Source organism: Wyeomyia smithii, chromosome 2, assembly GCF_029784165.1.
Source record: "Wyeomyia smithii strain HCP4-BCI-WySm-NY-G18 chromosome 2, ASM2978416v1, whole genome shotgun sequence".
Lineage (NCBI taxonomy): Eukaryota > Metazoa > Arthropoda > Insecta > Diptera > Culicidae > Wyeomyia > Wyeomyia smithii.
This window is the reverse complement of record NC_073695.1, coordinates 276,386,916-276,402,578: the sequence shown is the minus strand read 5'-3', so window position 1 is coordinate 276,402,578 and position 15,663 is coordinate 276,386,916. Positions and strand designations below refer to the sequence as shown.

The window sequence follows — 15,663 nt, the reverse complement described above, 5'->3', positions numbered from 1 at the left end:
CGTGTTCTTGTCGGCGCTAGTTCGCTAGTGCGCTACATTTAGCGCGATGGATATAGATCCCTCGCCTCCCGTGCCACCATCCCCGAACCCCCCTGACCCTGACCCTTCTGTTACCCCCTCCCCTGTTCATTCTCCAGTCCCCCCTCGCCCCAGGCTTTACCCGGACGGATCTCAACAGGGCAGCTATACTGTTTATTTTCGTCCAAAGGCAGGAGTGAATTCAAAGGGATTAAACATACTGCAAATTTCTAAAGACCTGACGAAGGGGTACAAGGCCGTGACCGAAATTTCCAAGGTCCGACCTAACAAGCTCCGTGTCGTGGTCAGTGATCTGGCACAGGCCAATGCTATCGCTTGCTCTGAGCTCTTCACACGCGAGTATCGCGTTTACATACCCGCACGAGACGTGGAGATCGACGGTGTCATAACCGATTCGAGTCTGTCTGTTGAGTGTATCCTAAAAAGCGCAACCGGTTGCTTCAAAAATACCGAAACACAGGCGAAGATTTTGGATTGTAAGCAATTGCGGTCCATGTCTCTCGTCGGCGGTAAAAAAGTTTACACTCCGTCAGACTCGTTTCGCGTTACGTTTGCCGGATCTGCACTCCCTAGCCACGTCTCGATCGACCGGGTTCGTCTGCCTGTGCGATTGTATGTACCCCGTGTTATGAATTGCACCAATTGCAAGCAGTTAGGCCACACAGCAGCCTACTGCTGCAATAAGGCACGATGTAGCAAGTGTGGGGAGACTCATGCGGAAGATTCTTGCAGTGTTAATGCTGAAAAATGTATTAACTGTGGGTAAACCAGCATGAGCTCTCCACATGCCCGGTGTACATGCAGCGCAGAGATAAAATCAAGCGGTCACTTAAGGAGCGTTCAAAGCGATCTTACGCTGAGATGCTGAAGAAGACCGTGACCACTTCTACCATAACATCGAACCCCTTTGATCTGTTGTCCTCTGATGAAACCGATTCTGAAGATTCATCAGCGGGAACATCTTATGCCAATCCTGGGGAGTCTAGGAAGAGGAAAAATGTTTCTTCTCCTAAACTTCCCCGTAAAGGTCCTAAGATTTCCCAAAGTGTAATGAAAAGTACGAACAAACCAAACAGTGCTGCGGAAAAACCGAAGCAAACTCCTCCTGGGCTTGCAAATTTAAAGTCCCAGAAGGAGTTCTCAGCACTGCCAGAAACATCTAAAACCCCAGTTGTTCCTTTTGCACATCCAGTTGATGAAACAAACTCTGGATTAGTGAAATTTTCTGACATTGTGGACTGGATTTTTGAAAATTTCAATGTACCCGATCCAATTAAAATTTTTCTTACAGCATTCCTCCCAACAGTTAGATCATTTTTAAAGCAGTTGACTGCCCAATGGCCCCTCCTTGCAGCGATTGTATCCTTCGATGCCTAATTCAACTGCGTATATGAAGGATTCTATCTCTGTCTTACAGTGGAATTGTAGAAGTATTTTACCAAAAATTGATTCGTTTAAAGTTTTGATAAATAAAAACAAATGCGATGCATTTTCCCTTTGTGAAACTTGGCTTACTTCAAATATTGATCTCAACTTCCATGATTTTAATATTATTCGCCTTGATCGAGACACCCCATATGGAGGAGTACTTTTAGGGATTAAAAAGTGCTATTCTTTCTATCGTATTAACCTCCCCTCGATTCCAGGCATCGAAGTTGTCGCATGTCAAATGACAATACAAGGTAAAGAGCTTTGTATTGCCTCAATATATATTCCTCCCAGAGCACAGGTTGGGCAACGGCTGCTCTTTGATTTAATAGAACTTCTTCCCTCGCCACGTTTGATTTTGGGAGACTTCAACTCTCATGGTGTGGCTTGGGGTTCCCCTTACAATGATAACCGCTCCTCTTCAATCTATAACATTTGCGATGACTTCGACATGACTATTTTGAACAACGGTGAAATGACACGTATCCCGAAACCTCCAGCGCGCCCAAGCGCTTTGGATCTATCCTTAAGTTCGACGTCGCTACGGTTGGATTGCACATGGAAGGTAATCCTCGATCCTCACGGTAGCGACCATCTGCCTATTCTTATTTCAATTACAAACGGGTCAACTCGCAAGCGACCAATTGACATTCCGTATGACCTCACACGGAATGTCGATTGGAAGTTAAACGAGGGAATGATTTCAAAAGCGGTCGAGTCGATTCAACATCATCCACCACTTGAAGAATACAACCTCCTCGCGGGCTTGATTCTCGACGCCGCGTTGCAAGCCCAAACGACGAAATATCCCGGCGTAACGATCAAAGAACGGCCTCCCACTCCGTGGTGGGACCAAGAGTGCTCCGATGTCTACACGCAAAGATCCGACGCGTTTTTGGCCTTCCAGAAGGGAGGTATACCCGACGACTATATACGGTATTCGGAGCTTAATACCAAGCTTAAAAGCCTGGCTCAAGCAAAGAAACGCGGATATTGGCGTCGGTTCGTGAACGAGACGTCGAGGGAGACATCGATGAGCACTCTTTGGAACACAGCCCGAAGAATGCGGAATCGCGTAACGGTCAACGAAAGCGAGGAGTCTTCAAGTCGGTGGATATTTGATTTTGCCAGGAAAGTATGTCCGGACTCTGTTCCTGCGCAAAACTTTGTTCGCGATACGTCTCCGGGTCACGACGCGATAGAATCACCTTTTACGATGGCAGAATTTTCAGTTGCCCTCCTGTCCTGTAACAATAACGCGCCTGGGTTAGATAGAATCAAATTCAACTTGTTGGAGAATCTACCCGGCAATGCCAAGAGGCGCTTGTTGAACTTGTTCAATAAGTTCCTGGAGCAAAACATTGTACCGCAGGATTGGAGGCAAGTGAAGGTGATCGCCATCCAAAAACCAGGGAAACCAGCTTCTGATCACAACTCTTATAGGCCGATTGCAATGCTATCCTGTATCCGGAAATTGATGGAAAAAATGATACTCCGTCGTTTAGACCATTGGGTCGAATCAAATGGTCTACTATCAGATACTCAATTTGGCTTCCGCCGCGCCCAAGGGACGAATGATTGTTTTGCGTTGCTTTCAACAGATATTCAGCTGGCGTATGCTCGCAAAGAACAAATGGCATCTGCGTTCTTGGACATTAAGGGGGCTTTTGATTCCGTTTCTATTGACATTCTTCTGGGTAAACTTCACCGACAAGGATTTTCTCCAATTTTGAACAATTTTTTGCACAATTTGTTGTCCGAAAATCACATGCATTTTACGCACGGCGATTTGGCAACTTTTCGCATTAGCTACATGGGTCTTCCCCAGGGCTCATGTTTAAGCCCCCTTCTTTACAACTTTTATGTAAATGACATCGACGAATGTCTGGCAAACTCATGCACGATAAGACAACTTGCAGACGACAGTGTAATCTCTGTTACAGGAGCCAAAGCTGCCGATTTGCAAGGACCATTGCAAGATACCTTGGACAATTCGTCTGCTTGGGCTTTACAGCTAGGTATCGAATTCTCTCCGGAGAAGACTGAGATAGTAGTTTTTTCTAGGAAGCATGAACCTGCTCAGCTTCAAACACAATTAATGGGTAAAACGATTTCTCAGGTTTTGGTACACAAATATCTTGGTGTCTGGTTCGACTCTAAAGGCACCTGGGGTTGTCACGTGAGGTATCTGATGAAAAAATGTCAACAAAGAGTGAATTTTCTTCGTACAATAACCGGACAATGGTGGGGAGCCCACCCAGGAGACCTTATAAGGCTTTACCAAACAACGATATTGTCGGTTATTGAGTACGGGTGTTTCTGCTTCCGCTCCGCAGCAAACACACATTTGATCAAACTGGAGCGAATACAATATCGTTGTTTGAGTATCGCCTTGGGTTGCATGCAATCGACCCATACGATGAGTTTGGAGATCTTAGCTGGAGTACTACCATTGAAAAACCGCTTCTGGAGCCTGTCTTCTCGTATTCTAATCAAATGTGAGGTCTTGAACCGTCCCGTGATTGAAAATTTTGAAAGGTTAATCGAACTTAATTCTCAAACCCGTTTTATGACATTGTATTTCAATCACATGTCCCAAAATATTAACCCTTCTTCGAATATTCCAAATCGTGTCGACTTATCAAATACTTCTGATTCTACTGTGTTTTTCGATACATCCATGATAGAAGAAACTCGTGGAATCCCGGATCATTTACGCGTGCAGCAGATCCCTAAAAATTTTTCCAATGAATATCGAAACATCAACTGCGACAATATGTACTACACTGACGGATCACTTCTTGATGGGTTCACTGGCTTCGGTATCTTCAATAACAATTTAACCGTCTCCCATAAGCTCGATAATCCTGCTTCTGTTTACGTCGCAGAATTAGCTGCAATTCAGTACACCCTAGGGATTATCGAAAAATGCCCATTTCAGGATTATCGAAAAAATGCCCATTTCATCTTTACGGACAGTCTCAGTTCCATTGAGGCTCTCCGATCGATGAAAGATGTTAAGCACTCTCCGTATTTCCTGGGGAAAATACGGGAACACCTGAGTGCTTTATCCGAAAAATCTACTCAGATTACCTTAGCGTGGGTCCCTTCTCACTGCTCGATACCGGGTAATGAGAAAGCGGACTCTTTGGCTAAGGTGGGCGCAACAAACGGTGATATTTATGAAAGACCAATTGCCTTTAATGAATTTTTCGCATTTGTACGTCAGAATACGATCATCAGTTGGCAAAATTCTTGGACCAAGGGGGAATTGGGAAGGACCAAGGGGGAACATTCCATAATCCCCAAGGTGTCGACGAACCCGTGGTTCAAGGGGTTGGATGTAGGTCGGGATTTCATTTGCGTGATGTCCCGGCTTATGTCCAATCACTATAGATTTGACGCGCATCTCCGTCGTGTTGGGCTCGGGGAGAGTGGTATCTGTGCCTGTGGTGAAGGTTATCACGACATAGAGCACGTTGTTTGGTCATGCCCTGTACACCGTGACGCCAGGTCTAGATTAATGGCTTCCCTGCAGGCCGAAAGTAGGCAGCCGGCTGTTCCTGTTCGTGATGTCTTGGCGAGCCGTGACCTATCCTACATGTCCCTTATATACGTTTTCCTGAAATCCATCCACGCCCCAGTTTAGTCCTATCCCCTTCCGCCTACATCCAACCAAACGACAAGAACACGTTAAGACCCCGGATCCGGAAACAGCAATCAGACCCGCACGATACTCTCAAGGCCCGATGAAAACAACCCAATATGCCAGTCCGTAATATCTTGGCCCAGCAGCGGAACAAATTTAATATGCTGCTTACCCATGGCAATGAAAATCATCAAACAGCAAACCTGTGCTTTTAATGCAAAATATTCTAGCTTTAAGTTAGATTTAGTTTCAGCTCGTAGTCGGCAGCGAGGATAAAAAATTTGCTTTTAGTTATTAAGATACTTTAGAAAGTAAGCTACCAGATATAATTGGCGCCGTTAAACATTGAATTGTATTTGTGCCGTGTCAAATAAACTATAGATGAGGAAAAAAACTCAGAGTAATAGAATTTTACGAGTCAACACATCCAAACAATAACCTAATGCGCTAAAAGTTTATATCTTTGAATTCTAATTGGCGTTCATATCAACCTATGAACCGTGAAATTCCTCAGTAAATTTGAATGAAAACAAGGTAAGTGTTCGTAACTTACCGATCGTTTAAATTATTTTTCATAAATTTTCTCCAATCGTCTTAATTATTTTTTTTAACTTTTTGTACAATTGTTGTTGGAGTATGAATTAATGACTGATTACTATTCTAATCACTGGAGTAATTCACATTAAACCATCCTATAACTGCATATCGAAGGTTTTTTTTTTAACTAATACAAATAGTTTTTGATGGTTCCAACGAAGGTAACAGACGATCAACGATAACTCAAAAATGTTATTAGACTAACTATCAATCAAACAAAATACCTCAAAGAGCCACTAGAGCACAGTTATGAAAAGAAATTTAAATGCAACGATGAAGCGAACCTGATCAGTGTGACAGCGCTTTTGTTGTAGCGATCATCACAAAACAATTGAATGCATACACAAAACGAACGTATGGCTTAGTGAAACAGGTCGCGAATACCACCATATCATATCACATTTCACATACCATGAGCAGAAAATCGTCGCTCCTCAGCGTCAAGCGAAACGAGTACTTTTTAATCAAACGAAATATTATTAACACTCGTTATGAAGAACAAAATCAAGCACAAAACTAGAGTAATGAGTGTAAAAAGTAAACAGCGGCCCGTACTTACCTGCTCGATTACAGTAGGCGGCGTGTACTGCTGACTAAAGGCCGTTCCGATAAGAGCGTAATTACGAAATTTTAAAAGGTAAACATTGCGCTAGGCTCACACCAAACACAAGCTCTTCGCGATACCCGGAGCCGGAGAGTATTTTAATAGTAGCAAACTTTCGCCAACAATTCAATCGAAACTCACACACACACGCACCCTAAGAGCGAATGACAGTACAGTTGACTGATTGTTTTACAGTATCTACTGTGCTGATAACCGAAGTTCCACTTGCAAAAGGCACCACTTTATCCGATTTTGCTTGCTGACAGGCACCACGACGAACCGCGTGCAATGGAGTCGACTTCTGACCGGCGAATTAGGTTGATTTATTTCAATTGCCTACGCTTCGTTCCGGGAACGACGCAAACCAGAGAGAACCGCCGGTCGGTCTCGTCGCTGTGACTCTCGTTGAATGCTCGCTCTACATGTTAGCGGGGTACCGTCGTCGTCGCGTTTGCACAGGATGCAGATGCACTTATTTACCTATTTATTTCTGTGACGGCAGCCTCCTCCAGTAGGGATCGCACGATCGCATGTCAGACCGTAGAGCAATTTGCTCTGTTTTAAAGCGCTGTGAGTTCTGTTTAAAAATACACTGAATAAATGCGCTCCACTGCCTACTCCCTTACGAGATGACACGAACTGAATGCGCTGATTGTTGGATTGAAACTGTGCGCACGCGTGTTGCCCTTCGGCGTCGGGTCGATTCTGTTTTTCGAATTTTCCTTCTACGTACGGCCGCGTTGAGTGACGAACACACACGGTGGGTTCGGTGCTTGCGTAGCAAATCTTTTTTTTTTTTTTGTATTTTTTAAACATGGTAGGCACGTGTTGGTTATAACCAAATCCGTTTAATTAATATACATACTGAACATATGTAATCATACTATTATCATACCATATCGATTGTCTGGTTTAATTTCCTTTAAAATGTCTAACGTCATCACCACTCCGCGTTGAACCCGCAGGAGAGGCCTCTGTCAGCTTCTTACTAGTACATAGTACCTACTGTCGAAAAAAACAAATCGAGAAACAGTCGCCACGTTAATCGTCAGCAACTTCGAGTGCCCGCCTGCTTGGACTGTTCTGGGCATATATCACCAAGAGAAAAAAAAATAAATAAAAATAACTCTTAGGGGCTGCACACATGTGGTGTTGGTGGTGCTACCATACAGTTTTGTTTTCTGTTTATTTTATTTAATAGCTTCTGCGCGTAGGATGTGAAAATTCGAGCAGTTTTTTTCAATTTTGCTTTGTTTGTGCATCCGGTTTGCCTGCAATGCTTCGTCAAAGTGACGAACTTTGCAATAGCATACTTGATATGAAAAAAAGTAACTTTCAAATTAATTTTAATTCAATTATTTGAAAAAGAAAATGAAAAATTCGGAATACTTGTCGCGCCATGTTACTCAACTAGCCGCTCAATCACAGGAATTCGGGAATAATCTGATCAAATCAACCGACATACGTCAGTTATTTCCGTCGAACCTCCATGAGGTGATGTTTTGTGAGTCAATATTCTCCATTTCCTTGGTTTTCTTTATAAACTCACCCCCCGTAGTGGACACTTCTATCACTCGGTGCCTCCTTTGCTCGATGGACCCGCATGGTAACTTATCAACAACGTTTTTAAGTTTCTAGTTGGACAGACATAAAATTTTGTGTAAAGCAAATTGAATCTCAATTCTTACTGAGGATGGAGAAAACTAAAAAACGAATAATTAATGTGCCATCCGGTACTGACACGCTAGACAGGATTTTGTTGATTGAAGCAAAGGTACGGGAAATAGACCACAGTTCAGAGAAATATTCTTAGTTTCTGATTTCAAGTGTAACAATGGTTGATTCCATGGATTCATGAAAATATGCGGAAAAAGCGCTACATTTGAGTCTAGAATAATCAAGAAACAGATACATATACAGTTAGAATAAATCTCATTTAAAATTATTACAAAAATATACAGCCGAACCGTTGCAGTGAGAATAAGCACTTCATTGCAAAGATCAGGTAAACTAGAAAGTAAGCTTTTTTAGTAAAAATATAATTTAATGTTAAGTATGCTTTTTATCTGTCATTTTAGTAAATGGTTATAAAGGCGGAATGAATTCATCTGTTCAGAGCTAAAATTGAAATATTTAATATTAAATTAATATACAATTTCAGAAACACGCGACGATTTTTATTTTTGATAGCTAAATTTGTGATTTTAACAGTTATTCTAATAACTAGAATAACTCCAGGCCACTCAAGTGAATGTGAGACTCTACCTGGTCAGTGGAATTATTAGGTGAGACGTGGATTATGAAATCAGCACGATTATCATGTTATTTTCTTTTTCTTATCCAAAATTAGAGCCGAGGTGCCTTGTGCTGTTCGTTTTGTTTGACACAGACTTCGCAGTCATCAGTAGTGTAGGTGCGGGGCAACTGCGGGGCTAGCGCTACGATCAAGCTGACGCTAACAGTCTCTCCTCAGTCTGGACTCGAACATACGACGGCTGTCTTGTAAGAGCAGCATCGTACCTCGAAACCAGTTGGAAGATTGTCAATTTATGTTATGAATATAATTTAACTTATTTTTCTTGTCGACTGTAGCGGTTAATTTTGTAGATTTATCGGCTTAACTGGTCCGTGTATAGAAGCAAAAACGATTTTTGTTTCTTAACCCGAAACTGTCGAATAAAGAAACAAAAAATCGTTTCTGCTTCTATACACGGACTGATTAAGCCGATAAATCTACAAAATATAATTTAACTTATATAATCATTTTAGGTAGGGTATCGAACGTCTTCGTCAGTGGTTTTCTTCGGCAGTTTTTCTGCAGCAATCTTATGCAAAAAGGAGCCGAAGAAAACCACTGACGAAGATGTCGATACCCTATCATGTTTGATTGATGAAAAAAATAAAATTCAAAGTCACAAGTCATTAAAGGGTTGGATTCAATGGGGGGGCAACGGGGGCAAATGCCATGACTTCCCTCGTCCTAGGCCAGACAGAGTGAAGACCTTTTTTTTTCTCGTCGCCTTCCAGTGGAAAAGCACTTGCAAAGGCCAGAAAAGGCCAAATTAGGAATTGATCCCAAATTAAGCTGAAAAGTGCTTATAAAGGTCAACTAAAGCGAAAATAGAAAATGATCCTAAATTGAGTTCGGAATCGCCGAAAAGTGCTCCTGAAGGCCAGAAAAGGCCAAAATACAAAATGAACCTAAATTAAACTCAGAATCGCCGAAAAGAGCTTCTAAAAGCCAGAATAGGAACAGATTCCAAATAAAGCTTAGAATCGCCGAAAAATGCTTCTAATAACCAGAAATGGCTAAAATAAAAAATGATTCCAAGATGAGCTCAGAATCGCCGAAAAGTGCTTCTATATGCCAGAAATGGCCAAAAAAGAAAATGATTCCAGAATAAAGCTTAGAATCGCCGGAAAGTGCTTCTTAAGGCCGGAAAAGGCCAAAATGGATAATTATTATCTGCCCCGGGCTCCCAGCGCCCAAATCTGGCCCTGATTGTGAATTATCGCATTCTGATGCTCCAGCATCCCAGCATTTTTGGTATGGGTAATTTCTACGTAGTTTTTTGCTAACATAAATATTGGAGGAAATATTTTTTGATATAAACACACGGAACCTTAAGCGGAATGCCTATAAGGCAGTGGTGGGCATCTTTCCGGTGATTCGCTAAATCGCTTATTAGCGACTCAAACTAAAACAAGGAAAAATTATAACATTATAACCGTTTCGGTGAATATGAGTTCTCCAGCCAAGTCGGAGTGCGTAGTCTTTAGAGATTTGAATGAATTCCCGTTAGCAAACGTAGAAGCGACGAACCCGGTGAGTGGTTACTCTGCGACCTTTTGACGCACTTCTTTGCATGTTACGGGCATTTGAAATTCACAGGAATGGTTAAACGGCTATTATCTTTTATTTTTTCCAATTATAGCTTGTGGATAAAACTTGTGTTGACCCGTGTCACAAAATCTTCAACTTGGAACAGTTTGAGTGCATTGCCCATAGAATCCAAACAGCAAGTTTGAAAAGCGTTTGAAGTTGATGAAGATAAATAAGAAAGGGGTTATTCCAAGACAATTGCAGTAGATGTTCACTATAAGAAACACTTTCAATAGAAAAAAATTATCTCTAGTTTACAGAGACAATAATTTATTGTAAATCTGAATTTATATCACGATCGGAACAAAAAATGTATCATAATCGGACCAGTCATTTTATATCAGATCTATTTGGAATAGTTTTTTCAGATAGACAATTTATTTGCCTTAAACTCTTCTTAACATTGGAAAAGTTTATCATTGGAAAAGTTTATCACTCGGCAGAAACTATGGAAAAACTGCAAATATCGGCGAATCAATAAAAATCTGCACACAGACTCTAAAAATCTGCGTTTTTTCATCAATAAGTGTAATAAGCCTGAGGAGCGGCTTTGAAACGCACTCAATATCCCTTTCAAAATACCTATGAGAAACTTCCATAAAACTTCATTAGAGTTTAATGATAGTTTTATGATACTTATCTTTAAGATGAACCTATCTTGAAAATGTGCCCATAAATTTTTCTTAAACCCATTTTGTCTCATGAAAGAGAAAACATTCGTGAAAGAAAAGGATCTAAAATAAACAAAACATTTCAGCTCGTTCAAGCAACTAACTCATACTAAATCAAGTCAGCCTAAATCATACTAAATCAAGTCATTTAAGGGTATATTACTTTTGGTGTTAAAAAACGGCAAAAACTCAATACTCACAAACGGACATGAAATATAAGATGGTATAAATTCCAATACAGGTCAGACTCGATTACCAAAACATTTTTTATTCCGGATAATCGAGTTTTCCGGAAAATCGAATCACAGAAATATATTGAAATTTGTGATTAACGAACCTAAAATAAATAGGTATTTCCTTTTTTTTATTTTACTTGTATGGTGCAGTGGCGTAACCAGAAATGACAGAAAAATGGTGTTCATTCCCCTGCCTCATGCAATATGTTGCATTTCTTCATTTTGCTCATGTTTAAGGCCCTAATTAAAAATACACTTTTCCAACAGCAATAATCACAAAAATGGTGCTTGATTGTAAACAAACAGTTGTCAAACGGGAGAGGGGGCTATCTCAGATAGAATTTGTTTGTCTTGAAAAGTTCAAACAAGTTTTATTCAAGCGCAAGTATTCTTCTTCGTGAATGCAACGAGTAAACGCCAACTTGTCGAGATACTAAAAAAGTCTTTTTAGTCTTTATCAAGAAGTTTTAGTTAGAAGCCGTCTTATGAGGGATTAAAATAAAACCAACGACAAATATGGCGAACAGACTGTGATTAACTACGTTAAAATAATAGCCATTTGTAATTAAACGGTAATAAAAGGCCGAGATTCTTAATTCTACTAATAATTCTGGCAGTTCAGTAGTGGATGTTGACCATGCTGAACACAAAGTTAAGTAAAATGTTCCATAGTCCAACAAACCCGAACTTAACGAAAACTCAGATATATTTTTTATTTTCTAAATAAATCACTGATTTGCCAGTAATATCATGGCGCGTTGAAAATTACAAACTTTTTTGCCATATAACGTATAAACTTAACGTGGCAATTAAAAATTTACTTATATGAACTTGAAAATACATGTAGATTTATCTTCCTATTTTATTCAACGACTGCGATGACATTCATTTTGGAGAAGATCGATGGGGTTTGTTTCATAAATTGATCTATGTAAATAAAAAATAAATTATGTTCATAGTGAAATAAGCTAGAAAGAAGATTTTTAAAACTCTCGAAATTTGTTAGTTTTTTCATGGTTGTGAGCAACTCCTGAATGTCATCATGAGTACATATCGATAAAAATATAGAGTTTTAAGCAAACTTTAGGAACTATTCTTGAGAACCTTCTTTAGCATGGGCCTCCTCGATCTTATGGGGATTTTACGGCTGATTTGTAGCAGTTTGTGAGCATAATAAGATTTATGCCCAGTTTTAAATAACAAACAATCAAAACTCCTTCAAGTACATCGTAAAACTGATATTGTTACTTGGGTGGGCTCCCATGTGGCTTCTACACACTTCAACCTTAAGGTGCCGCCACACGGACGCTAATACACCACTGCAATAGTTTCTTAGTCATAGTTGATCGTATAAAGCATTTTTTCATCACGGAATATTAGGCTATGAACTCTTCGATCATGACGGATTAGTTCAGAGTCACTATGTTATGGCTTTTGACAGTACAATCCCGCGCTATACCGTTAAGCCACATACTTTTGAGCCATAGGTGTCATAGGAAACTATGTCATAGTTTTCATGCTTCGTGTGGCAATACCTTTAGTGTTTACAATGAATCTGGGATGAAAACAACGTATTATTCTTATAAAATGTCTCAGAATGTTTTCAAAAATAGTAATGAAAATTTGTTGAATTTTTTATGCTCGAAGGTTTTACAACTAGTCAAAAAATATTATCGTGTAACTTTTCTGTTTTTATGAAGAAAATTACTTTTTTTGACTTATGCAGAGGTTTTGAAAACATTCGAATGTTTTTTGCCTGCTTTATTTCTCTTTGCCACTAAGGGCACCTAAAACACGCCCGTTCCCATAGTAACGCATTTAAATGTTTACAAATGACAATTGCAGATTTGGTCGTGAACAACTTGTTGAAAGTGAACTTTTTCTTCACTTACTTCACGAGGCTTGTAAAGCTTATGGCATTCCTCAATCTACCGTTAGTTATCGGCTTAGTGACAAGTGGACAACAAAAGCTCGACAAGGGCCGCAGACAGAAATAGTTACTGTTTCATATTTCTATCGGCTGTTGGTCGGAAATGGTTAAAGGGATTTGTTCGTCGACACCCTGAGACCTTCCGTACACCGGAAGCTTTAACGACCGCCAGTGCAAAAATCAGCGAGGGTAACATTCGTGTCCTAGGGTCCCAAGTGGAGGAAAACAATCTCATGGCAGCAGCGTTGGATTCAAGCCGCATCGTTCTTTCTACACCCACAGACTAAAGCCGTACTTGGTATTCGTGGCAGCAGAAATGTGTACAAAGTTGAACATGCAGGCAGACAGTCACAAAAATATTAGCGGATGGATCAGTTGTACCTCCAGGTGTTGAACTTTCTATGCAGCCCTTATCTGCAGAAGTTTTGCGAAACTTTCCTGCTGACTGGAGTTTTGGTAAAAGATAATTGCCTCACTGGAGAGGATCCAGCATTTGCGGAGAAAAAAGGAGCCAAATGCCCTAGTTCGGAAAACCGTAACATTCCACCGCTTAGAGCACTGAAGCAAAAGAACGGAAACAACATTCCAAACCAAAAGGGCTACAAAAAAAAGTTTTACCCAGTACTGACAGCTATTAATTCAGGCTTGAGGAAATTCGCCAACATTCGCCAACAAAGTAGCAAGAAAAAAAATTAAAGTAGAGAAGAGACGGCTTGCAAAAATAAGGGTAGAAGAACTGAAAACAGAGAAAGCAGAGATCCGAAAGCTGAAGCAAAAAAGAAGTTGAGAAGTTGGGATTGATATTAAAAACTAAAATTCCGGTGAAAGTGAATGATTAATCGAAGTTCTAAAGTAGGCTTACCAGATTTTCTCGTGGAGAAAACGGGACACATGGGATGATTATTATTTAAAAATTTCCATTAGCCAAAGCATACAAACAATTGCTTTGATGAGCCTGCCTTATCATTAGCGTTTGATAAAATTTTACGTAGTGAAATGTGATATTTGGCAATAAGGTCGTGAAATTTGTAACATGGAAGAACGAGATTTTGCAGGACACATACCGTTCGCGGCCACAAGCCTTTAGAGGATGTCCTTTCCTGTAGCGCGGTACTATCGGGAAGGCTCCAAATTTACTCAATAGTATTGACAAATTCTTGGCAGCTAAGAACTTATAATTCGGAAAATTTTTATGCAAAGCTTCATTTTAAAAATTTTTAAGGAGTATCAAAAAAACGGTACAAAATGGTAAAAAACGGGACTATTAAAATACGTTAAAAAAACGGTACTGTGCCGTTTAAAACGGTACGTCTGGTCATATGCGATCAAAAGTAAAAAAACAGCTTGCACATGTTTATTCAAATTTTCAGTTTATAAAACATTATGGACAAATTTTTGGAAATTCATAACTATTACATAGTTATCGCGTTTGTCAACCAGTTCTGTTCCATAAAGTCGGAAAACGATCGAAACCTAAAAATTTTTAATATCGCGCGTAAAATGTTAGCCACGATGCCTTATATTTATCGCATCTGAATAAAAAACAGCAACTGACCCAGTTCTTTTCCACACTTAGAAATCTATCGTCACTGAGGCATGGTGAGCCATTATCCACCAGGAGCCGAGCGTTGAAGTCTTTTTCTTAGTTTGCGACACTGATAACAAACACACTCCTACAAGACGGAGGAGCCCTGAGATGGTAGGAAAACATGCGCGATACGGCAGAAACAGAAACATCTAAGAGCAGCAAAAAGGTAGCGAGGCGGAGCGGTCACAGGTTCCCCAAGGTTCCCTTTTGTCAGCAATATGCGAACGACATTCCTTAAAAAATCCCCGCACACGGTAACCAACGCTGATAACCAGGATGGATTTGCGAGATATATAGATTAGCAAGCACATTTTTCGGTAGAAATTTACGTGAGCTGTCAAAAAAAAAAAAAATTACGCAATTTCTATTTTTAAACTAGCGCTTCTAATTAATCTCAATTGTTTTCGGCTTGGGCGCAGTGACTACGAATAAAGAACATCTACTGCACAAACGGGTGAGACAGGTTAAGAAAAATAAATTACCCCTGCGGGGCGATTTTGCGAGAAAAGGGTTCCTAGTCTGAGGCGTATGCAGTCATTTGCCACTGCCATCATGACCTTTAGTCGCCTTTACTCTCGTTCAAAATCTAGGTACGATAAGCGAAAAAAGTGACGAATAAAAATAAGCGAATGGGGCTATGTACAAGACATGCAGGAGTTTCTTTTCTTTGGATGACAACATAAAAGACAAACGAATTCATGCAAACAAACACGAGTATTTCATTGGAAACTTACTTACTAGAACCGCTTTTGGATGCAAAAAGAAATCAATTCCACTAGAAATATTCAACTTTGATCGGAAAGATTTACCGCAAGCAGAGCAGGAACGTCCCAGCTACGGCCGTCGGTCGAAGATTTTTCACTTTTCTTCTGGATGACAGTTCGTAGAACGGCACGCATACTACGAAAATATTTCCACACACACACTCTTACTCGCCGACGTGCAACTTTGCGCAAGCGCATGCACGCCAGTGTTGCCGGAGCTGAACTCGCAGGGGTTTGAGGGTGATTCATTCAAATTACTAATATTAAAAATCAA

The 15,663-nt window shown here is 40.3% G+C and overlaps 1 protein-coding gene across 4 annotated transcripts in view; it reads right to left on the bottom strand.

The window, feature by feature from the left end:
- The window catches only part of LOC129723026 (zinc finger protein 892-like), a 46,609-nt gene extending 31,093 nt beyond the window's left edge, over nt 1–15,516 (bottom strand). Inside the window, exon 1 of one of the 4 annotated variants that reach the window (XM_055676959.1) lies at nt 15,364–15,516. The gene's annotated coding sequence lies outside the window, so the exon portion shown is untranslated. Of the gene's footprint in view, nt 1–6,272; nt 6,980–15,359 lie in introns of those variants that run through there. The other 3 variants (XM_055676956.1, XM_055676961.1, XM_055676960.1) reach the window with 3 other exon arrangements.
- Between the last annotated feature and the right edge of the window lie 147 nt (nt 15,517–15,663).